At 50.5% G+C, this 10,086-nt stretch overlaps 1 pseudogene; it reads left to right on the top strand.

Annotated features, from left to right (window-relative positions):
* The first annotated feature begins 601 nt into the window (after positions 1-601).
* LOC124697800 lies at positions 602-1,423 on the top strand (annotated as a pseudogene).
* Positions 1,424-10,086: the final 8,663 nt, after the last annotated feature.

The following is a 10,086-nucleotide window of genomic DNA, read 5'->3' as shown; positions in this document are numbered from 1 at the left end:
CAAAGAAATTTCTAAGGGATTTTGGAGGTTATGATTCTTTAGTAGTTCCTCTTGCGTGAGTTATTTTGTTCACATGATTAGATTTTTCGGAATATTTTTATGGATTACTATACTCTAATTTGAAGAAAACTTGCATATACCCTCAAACCTCTTGATACAATTGATCTTCTTTTCTAATCCTATACATTCTTGGATTAAATATGATATAGTAAACGTGCAGACTGCACCTAATGTTATAATTACTTCCTCAAGTCCCTAGGTTGCTGATAGTTCCCTATGTTTGGACGTGATTTGTCCAGAACACGAGAGGGCGCATGGCCGTTCAGTGGAATCGCCCAGCGCACGTCTCGCCTCCCGAGCAGGCCATCCGTCTTCTGCAGTCAAAGCCTGACGGTTCACGTCCCTTGCTTTGCCTATATAAATTGGTTTCAGCTAGATGACCAGGGTATTCTTAGATAGATCGAGCTTCTCTTGCACAGTCGTTGTGGCGGACAACGGCACTCTCTTTCGGAGAAGGTATCCTCTCTTAACTGTTTCACTTTTGCTCGCCAGGTTCGACGCTCTGACTGTTTTTAATTTCCCAGTCTTAGAAGATCGAGCGATGGACGTTGCGCCGTCGCCCGTGCCCGAGAAGCTGCCAGTGCAAACAAGGGACTGGTCGCTGCTGCCCCTAGACGTGCTCTCTTCGGTCTTCGTCAGGGTCGGCGCGGTCGACGTCCTCATGGGCGCTGGCCTCGTGTGCCATTCGTGGCTCCAGGCGGCGATGGTACCACACGTGTGGCGTGTCCTGGACAAGTGGACATGGAGAACCACCATGTCCTGATCTACAAGGACGACCATGATCTGCGCGCAATGGCGAAAGCGGCTGTCGACCGTTCTGATGGACAGCTTCGAGTGTTCGCCGGGAAGCGGTTTCTCACCCATAAGCTGATAAAGTACATCGTGGAAAGGTACATCACTTGCTTTCCGATCTAAATTTTACGTACTGTATTATTTAATCATGGCATTTGTTTCGGTATTCACTCGTGGATCATGACGATGAAAATATCGCCCTCTTTTCTGCAGGTCGCCCTTACTGACTACCCTTCGCATCGTAGACTGCCGCTTTTGTACCTGCGGCGACCGACTGACTGGTGCGATAAGAGAGACACCTATGCTGAAGCTCCGCTCCCTTGAACTCGACGACGTTGAAGTCACCTCGGGAGAAATGTACATCGTCCTTAAGAGCTGTTCGAACCTGAAGGTTCTTCGGGTGCGCAATTGCTTCGAGATCTACGGCTACGACGTGCGTCACCTGCGAGAAAATCACGCCAGCAGGATCGAGTACATGACGTTCGAGTGTGATGACGAATACCGGCTGTTCCCCTCGAAGTTTAGTGATGAGAGGTATGACGGGGACAATTGGAATGGTTTCTATTGGTGATGCGAGGATAGATTAAGCGTGAGTGCGGGACTCGTGCAAGTTATTATGTTGTAATGGTTATATTGGCTTGCAACCCTTATGTTTGTGATGAACCTCCGTAGATGCATTGATGCGTCTTATCTATAAAATGTTTTGCAGATGTATGTGACGCTTAATTGTCTGAATTATGCCTTCCACTTTCTCCCCTTTGCAACGCAAATACTAGTACCTTTGATATATCTTGTTAATCTTTTCTATTAAATTGAAGTTAATCGTTTGACACTCAACGAGATTGATGGTTGTCATTGAAAGCATCTGGACCCTCTAATCTATTCTCCCTATCTCCACTTCGTCCGATCAAGTTAGACTATCTTGGAGTTAATTATGGCATAATATCATCAATCATAATATCTCCGGCAATCATGACCTGAACGGGCAATATCATGGCCCGGGGATATTTCCTACTTACCGACTTAATTGCAAGATTACCTTTCCAGGAAGAACGATCCTTCTAGCACCCAACCAAAAACTACAACAACTAACACGGTCTAATCTCCACCACATTCCACCGTACCTTACTCCTGGTTCTTTTGGTATGTTTTAATGGCACGGTATTCCCCCAGATGGCTTGACGTGTGCTGCCGGAAGGGAAGATTGGTTTTTTTGATTGTAGATAAATTGCCGGTTCACGCTGTCGTAGGCTTTCCGAAGATCTACTTTGAGGCAGGTCTTGGCAGCACCAGAAGAAAGATGAAAGTTCCGAACCAGCTCATTGGCAATAAGAATGTTGTCAGTGATTCTTCGGCCCTTAATGAAGGCTTGATTGGCTTCCGGAGATGGATATCAGCCAGCAAGCGCAGAGTGAGGATTTTAGATAGAAATGATGAAAAAAAAAAAGTGACAAAGAAAAATGGGTCTAAATGTTCCAATCCTATCAGCAGTCTCAGTCTTGGGGATTAGAGTAATGATAGTATGATGATCCTCCTTAATCAGTCTTCCTGATCGAAAGAAGTTTCGGATGGCGGCCCACACATAAAACTAAATGACATCCCAACAGGTCTGGAAGAAGGCAGCGGGGAATCTATCTGGCCACAAATGCCTTCAAACGGTGGCCCAAGCTTCACGTGGAGGGGGAGTTGACTACGTGTTCGGGATCTAGAGATAGGGAGATGTATGCTACAGGCGGCGATTATCCATGAGAGAAAGGCTCCAGGCGGGATGAGTTGATCGAAGTAAACATGGAAAGGAAACGGAGAATTTTACAATTTGCCACACTTTTCTTTGCACTTCTATCATTTGCCATTTTGTGTCTCGTTGATATGTGGTGGCCATGTGGAAAATAATAGACACTTCGAAAACAAGTGTGGCAAATCATAAAATATCCCAGGCCATCTGAGAGGTAGCAAGACTGCGATCGCTCATGGGTCATGGCCTTATACGAGAGATTGGATCGGTGAAGGGAGAGAGAGATATGCGATGAGGCGATGACCAACAGGTCCATGCGGTGATCCTTTATATAGAAGCCGTGGCTGGCTTAGATTACAACAACCAGCTCAACAAATCACTAGATATTGGCTACTGTTATCACCAGAATTTGACCGAGTCAGAGGTGGGCCGCGATCAAGATGGATTTGAAGATTATACATGGAAGAAATACGTGAATCGGCCTTTATATGCAAAGTTTGGGCTAGTTTGCCCTTGTATCTGTAACATATTAGGATACGTGTCGGTTAGTTAGAGTTTGCCCCGTGCACGGTTAGGTGCACGCCTAAATTAGAAAGTCCCTTGGACTATAAATATGTATCTAGGGTTTATGGAATAAACAACAACCAACGTTCAACCAACCAATCAATCTCGGCGCATCGCCAACTCCTTCGTCTCGAGGGTTTCTACCGGTAAGCATCATGCTGCCTAGATCGCATCTTGCGATCTAGGCAGCAGAAGCTTTATGTTGTTCATGCGTTGCTCGTACTGAAGCCTTTTTGATGGCGAGCAACGTAGTTATCATAGATGTGTTAGGGTTAGCATAGTTCTTCGTATCATATGCTGTCGTAGTGCAACCCTTGCATATCTAGCCTCCCTTACACCTATCTTAGGTGTAGGGGCGGCACCCCGCTTGATCATTATTTAGTAGATCCGATCCGTTACGGTTGCTCCTTGTTCATTAAGGATTAGTTTAATATCTGCAATAGTTAGGCCTTACAAAGGGTTGGAGGATCCAGCGGCACGTAGGGTGTCGTTTGCTAGTCCTAGACAGGATGTTCCGGGGATCAACCTCGTGTTGGTTTTTAGGCCCTATCTAGGATCGGCTTACGATCACCGTGCGTGGCCACGAGGCCCAATCGTGAGTAGGATGATCCGATTATGCGGTGAAAACCCCAAATCGTCGTAGGTCGAGTTAGCTTTATCTTGATCAAGCAGGACCACCATATATTCGTGCACCTCGTACGAATCATGGGTGGATCGGCTCCTTGAGCCGATTCACAGGATAACCTGAGAGCCGATCGAGGCTCGTATTTAATGTTTACATGTATGCCATGCAGGAAACTAAGCGAGGCAACTCCATCACCTTCCTGACCAGGTATAGGTCAGGTGGCACGCCCAAGCATCAGCATCGGACGTGTGTACCAGAGGCTTTGCGGGCCGTCGCTCGGAGGGACCAGGGCCAGCCGCAGCCCTAAGTTGTTCCCGGCTCTACTGTGTTGCTTGTCGCTACCCGCCGGTGGGTTTCTGACGTCAACACATTCTGGCACGCCCGGTGGGACCCATCGTCTACATCAACCACATCGCCATCTACATCTGAGATGGCGGACGGCACGCCAGTCACGTACGAGGATCTGACCGACGAGCTCAAGAAGAAGTATGACGAGGCCAAAGCTATCCTCGAGGCCGATCTCATCGGCTCTTTTCACAGAACCCGTTCACATGGCATCAGGTGGAAGGGGTTCTCGCCTGACGGTGCGCTCGATGGGATAGACCTCTCTGCCCCATCAGAAGAACGCAACATGTCCCTGCAGCAGGAGATCAACTACATGGTGGCTCACTCGCTACACCGCCACTCTGAGAACCTGTTGAACACTTTGGAGCGTGTCGCTCTTCGGGTGATCCAGGAGATCATGAGGCACCAGTACTCGCCGTCAGGACCAGCTCTCGGGACACATCAAGGAGAGGTGCCACTCCAGTCCCATCCACCGCTGCCACTTGCATGGGCAGCACCCGAAGTGCCGAATTCACCGGCATTCGTCGTCTACAAGATTGGTGGTGATCCTAGTGACTGCCAGTTCTTGCAGGAGGCGCCTAAGGAGATCCCTCACGGGTACATGTGCACATATGTGCCAGACTGCGGTAACTGGGCGCTCACGAACCAGGCCGCTGCATCAGGGACTTCTGGAAAAGCAGGAGGAACGTCAGCAACAGATCTTGAGAAGCAGACGTGGCTAACTAAGTACGCCACCCCGACGAACCTCCAGAGCTCAGCTCCTGCAGTTGGCTCAGAGCTGGAAAAGCAAGCATGGCTGGCTAAGTACGCCACCCCGGCGAATCTTCAGAGTTCGACTCCTGCGGCCAGCACTGCAGATCAAATCAGCATGATCCAGAGAGACCAGTTCGGCATGGTGCCGAAAAGGAGGACAATCGGCTATTCCAAGCCGTATCCCGACGAGTACGAATTGGTCCCGCTACCACCCAAGTATCGGCTCCCTGACTTCTCCAAATTCAGCGGATCAGATGGCTCCAGCTCCATCGAGCATGTGAGCCGATATTTGGCACAATTAGGAACGGCCTCAGCGTCGGATCCACTACGCGTGAGGTTCTTCGCACAGTCCCTCACGGGATCGGCTTTCGGGTGGTACACTTCATTGCCACCGGACTCGATCCGGACTTGGAAGCAGTTGGAAGAACAGTTCCACATGCAGTTTCACTCAGAAGCTTCCGAGTCTGGCCTTGCCGATCTAGCACAAATATGTTAGAAGCGTGGAGAAACTGTGGCAGAATACATCCAGCGCTTCAGGAACCTTAGGAACCGATGTTATTCGGTTCGTTTGATTGAAAAGGAAGCAGTCGAGTTGGCAGTGGCGGACCTTGCATCGCCACTCAAGGACATGGCCTCCCAAGCAGACTACCCTTCACTGGCGCACATGGTTCAGAAATTGTCAGCATATGAACAGCGCCACCCGGACTTGTACCTGGACAAATTCAAGCGTGCAGTAGTCCTGGTCGAGGCAGAGGAAGACGAAGTTTCTGCGGAAGGTCAAGAGGTAGCAGTGGCTGAATGGACTCGGGGGGCAACCCCCGTGTCCCGCAAATGGGTAAAGCCACCAGGCCCGCCCAGGGGGTTTGATTTTGACGTGACCAAAACTGAGCAAATCTTCGACCTCCTGCTCAAGGAGAAGCAGTTGAAGGTACCCGAAGGTCTCAAATTCCCCACGGCACAGGAGCTGAACGGAAAGCCATACTGTAAATGGCATAACTCGCTCTCCCATGCCACCAACGACTGCAGGGTGTGGCGTCAGCAGATCCAAATGGCGATAGATCAAGGACGTCTGATTTTCAACCAGTACGCCATGAAGGTCGACACCCACCCTTCCCCGCCGTAAACATGGTGGAGTGCACTTACCCTGAAAGTTGCCAGCCAGGATCTTCGTTCAGCATCAACATGGTAGGATCTGGACACCACGCTGGCAAGGATGGAGATGAGGGCAGCTGCTCTCGTAGCAAGGACACAGAGGAGGCCGCTCCACACGATCGGCTCCGTCATGATGGCAAGCGCTACGTCACAGAGGGAGAAGTGAAGAACATAAGATATCAGCGACCCCTCTCTGATCACCTCCTCAACAAGTATGTGAGTCAGTATGACCAACGCCGACGATCCAGCGATGATGATGAAAGAGATCGTCTGGCCAGAGAAGCCAGGAGACATCGCTGGCATGATCGCAATGAGGAGGAGCACGAGCGCCGTGCCAAGGAAAAGGCAAGGGAGCGAGATGACGAGGACAGGCACTGGGACTGTCCCTTCTTCAGACACTGCTGGGATTCAGGAATGAGCCGATTGCCTACAATCGGCAATTGCCCAGAATGCAACCAGAAGAAGAAGGAGGCAGCCAACGTGTCCGTGTTCCAACGCTTAGGGCCTCTCCCGCCTCGAAGCAAACGCGCTGAGTCCCCTCGGTTGGAAGATCTCGAGGATTTGGAAGACGAGGGAGAAGAAGAAGAAGACAGGTACCACCGGCCAAGGTGGTGCCCTGATGGACTCAGCCGTTCCCAAAAGCGTAGGGTTCAGCGACTGCGTGGTTTGGAAGAAGCCAAAAGGGTATACCTACACACGCTAAGGAAAGCGCGGCCTGATCTGGCCGCAAAGATTCAGCGAACCCTGGACGAAGATGGTCGTCCACGGAAAATGGAGTGGCACCCCAAGCAAAGGAAAGCCGATGATGAAACATCGGCTGGCACAAACATGGTGCTCGTCCTTCCGACGGAGCTTAGTGCTCCACGATTACACGATGCACTCGAGGTGGACGGCAGCAAGCGCATCAACATGATAAAGTCAGAGGTTGGGCTGGTTTTATCCACCGGCCTGACCGAGTAGCAAGAACAAACCAATGAGCAAGTATGGCGAGGCCGGTCCTTGGGATCGGCCCCCAAAGGTATATGAAGGAAAAGCACAATGCCTTCATCGAACGCTTCAATCAATATGGAGGCCGATTCCGGCAATCGGCCAAAATTATCTTCACCACATGTTCGATTGCATGCAATGTCGATCTGCGGGCGGCGGTTTACGTCGGCTGATTGAGTCAGGGAAAATCAACATTGGTCCTACCAAAGCCGACGTGCAAATACAATGCCTTGGCTAAACTACAGAGCCGATATCTGCAGTTACCTGACAGATTCAGCTCGGGGGGCACCTAATCAGATGAACATGTGCAGATAAACATGTAGACAGTGAAACATTGGGGGCCGATAGGAAAAATCGGCCAGTAAAAATTTTTTTTACAGCCGATGCAAGGGCATCGACTTTAGAACTAAGAAACGAAGCCGATGCGCAGCCATCGACTCTAGTACAACTACACAGGATCTACTGGCTGCGTGTTCAAAGCACGGATCTCCACCAAGTCCAGTTCAGCTGTGGGGCCTTCTGCTCTCTCGAGGGAGTAAAACAATGAGAGCTTCCTCAGCTACCTTGAGCCGATTCTAGTGCCTGAACCTTCTCGTCAAGGATTTTCAACCCCTGGTACTAGTTCAGCAACGCTGTCAGAAGATATATCGGCTTTCGAGGGAAGAAGATCGGCTTTGTTGCATCCTCATCGACATCCTCGCCTTGAGTAAGGCTCGGGGGGCAGCAGGCCTGAAAGGTGCTCTATTTAGGAGCCGATTGGGGTACCATCGGCTAATCCTTCGTTACAACCTTCTTCACAAGAATGATGAGTGCTCGTAGGAAAGGATCGCTAAAATTGGTGAGAGAAATTTAAGGGCTCTTTGGAGGACTCCACATTATCCACCAGATCTCGAAGTCATTAGTTGAAGAATCGTAGGATGGATTTTAAAGGACCGATGCGTTGCTATCGGCTCGTTAAGCATTGGCTAAGAGGACAAATCGGCAGGATCAGTATGAGAGGAAATCGGCTAAATTAAGCTCAACGGAAATCGGCAAAATCAAATTGGGAGAAGTTCTTCATTGATAAACAAGATTTCTTACATAAAGAGCTGATTGCTCTCAAAAGGAAGTACTAGGGGATACATTGCCCCATCTACTACTACTGGTCCTATACTAAAGGTCCTATCTACGGGCCGTCGCTGCCCTCGTCGTCGCCGTCGTCGCCGGCTGTCGGCGCTGCTCCCGGCGGGCTCGTCGTCGCTCCAATGGCCGCCGACCGGGCCCTCATTGTCCTCGTCCTCCTCGTCAGCGTCATCGTCGTCGCTGTCGAAGTCGCTGAGGTTCCCCGGCCAGGGGCAGAACCGTTTGGCCGGCGGCTCGTCGGAGGAGGGGTCGTCCTCCTCCTCCTCCTCTTCCTGCTCCTCCTCCTCCTCCTCCTCGGAAGAGGTGAAGTCACGGGAGAAACGATCGTCATCGCTCTCCTCCTCCGTTTCCCCGTCGGCGAGGAAGCGGAGGTCGCTTTCCCCGTCGGTCAAGGACTTATCGTCCTCCGACCAGACGGAGAAGTCATGGCTGGACTCCTCCCCGGCTTCGATGGCGCGGCGGGTGTTCGCCGCATGGACCTCCTCCTGGTTCGGCTCCGGCGTCGGCTCGCGGGAAGAAGAGGACTGGGTGGAAAGATCCGATGAAGCAGAGGGGGAAGAAGACATGGTGGCGCAGGAGGGCTTTTGGGGTGCTAATGCGAAGGAGATGCGGAAGAAAACTATTCATAGCGGTTAAATAAAAGGGGATATAGTGGAAATTCAATGCCACAGCAGTTTCCGAGGAAGTGGTGCCTGAAAAAACTGCCAGGTCATGCGGAGAAGTTGGGAAGGCAAGGCATCATGATGAAGGATACTGCGACGGTTCTGCCACGACATGACCCGACGAAGAAAAGCAAAGTGATTTTGGAATTATCAATTCCAAAACCAGGGGGGCATGTGTTATCACCAGAATTTGACCGAGTCAGAGGTGGGCCGCGATCAAGATGGATTTGAAGATTATACATGGAAGAAATACGTGAATCGGCCTTTATATGCAAAGTTTGGGCTAGTTTGCCCTTGTATCTGTAACATATTAGGATACGTGTCGGTTAGTTAGAGTTTGCCCCGTGCACGGTTAGGTGCACGCCTAAATTAGAAAGTCCCTTGGACTATAAATATGTATCTAGGGTTTATGGAATAAACAACAACCAACGTTCAACCAACCAATCAATCTCGGCGCATCGCCAACTCCTTCGTCTCGAGGGTTTCTACCGGTAAGCATCATGCTGCCTAGATCGCATCTTGCGATCTAGGCAGCAAGCTTTATGTTGTTCATGCGTTGCTCGTATCGAAGCCTTTTTGATGGCGAGCAACGTAGTTATCATAGATGTGTTAGGGTTAGCATAGTTCTTCGTATCATATGCTGTCGTAGTGCAACCCTTGCATATCTAGCCGCCCTTACACCTATCTTAGGTGTAGGGGCGGCACCCCGCTTGATCATTATTTAGTAGATCCGATCCGTTACGGTTGCTCCTTGTTCATTAAGGATTAGTTTAATATCTGCAATAGTTAGGCCTTACAAAGGGTTGGAGGATCCAGCGGCACGTAGGGTGTCATTTGCTAGTCCTAGACAGGATGTTCCGGGGATCAACCTCGTGTTGGTTTTTAGGCCCTATCTAGGATCGGCTTACGATCACCGTGCGTGGCCGCGAGGCCCAATCGTGAGTAGGATGATCCGATTATGCGGTGAAAACCCCAAATCGTCGTAGGTCGAGTTAGCTTTATCTTGATCAAGCAGGACCACCATATATTCGTGCACCTCGTACGAATCATGGGTGGATCGGTTCCTTGAGCCGATTCACAGGATAACCTGAGAGCCGATCGAGGCTCGTATTTAATGTTTACATGTATGCCATGCAGGAAACTAAGCGAGGCAACTCCATCACCTTCCTGACCAGGTATAGGTCAGGTGGCACGCCCAAGCATCAGCATCGGACGTGTGTACAAGAGGCTTTGCGGGCCGTCGCTCGGAGGGACCAGGGCCAGCCGCAGCCCTAAGTTGTTCCCGACTC

This window comes from Lolium rigidum, chromosome 3 (assembly GCF_022539505.1).
Source record: "Lolium rigidum isolate FL_2022 chromosome 3, APGP_CSIRO_Lrig_0.1, whole genome shotgun sequence".
NCBI lineage: Eukaryota > Viridiplantae > Streptophyta > Magnoliopsida > Poales > Poaceae > Lolium > Lolium rigidum.
This window is presented reverse-complemented; position numbering and strand designations above follow the sequence as displayed.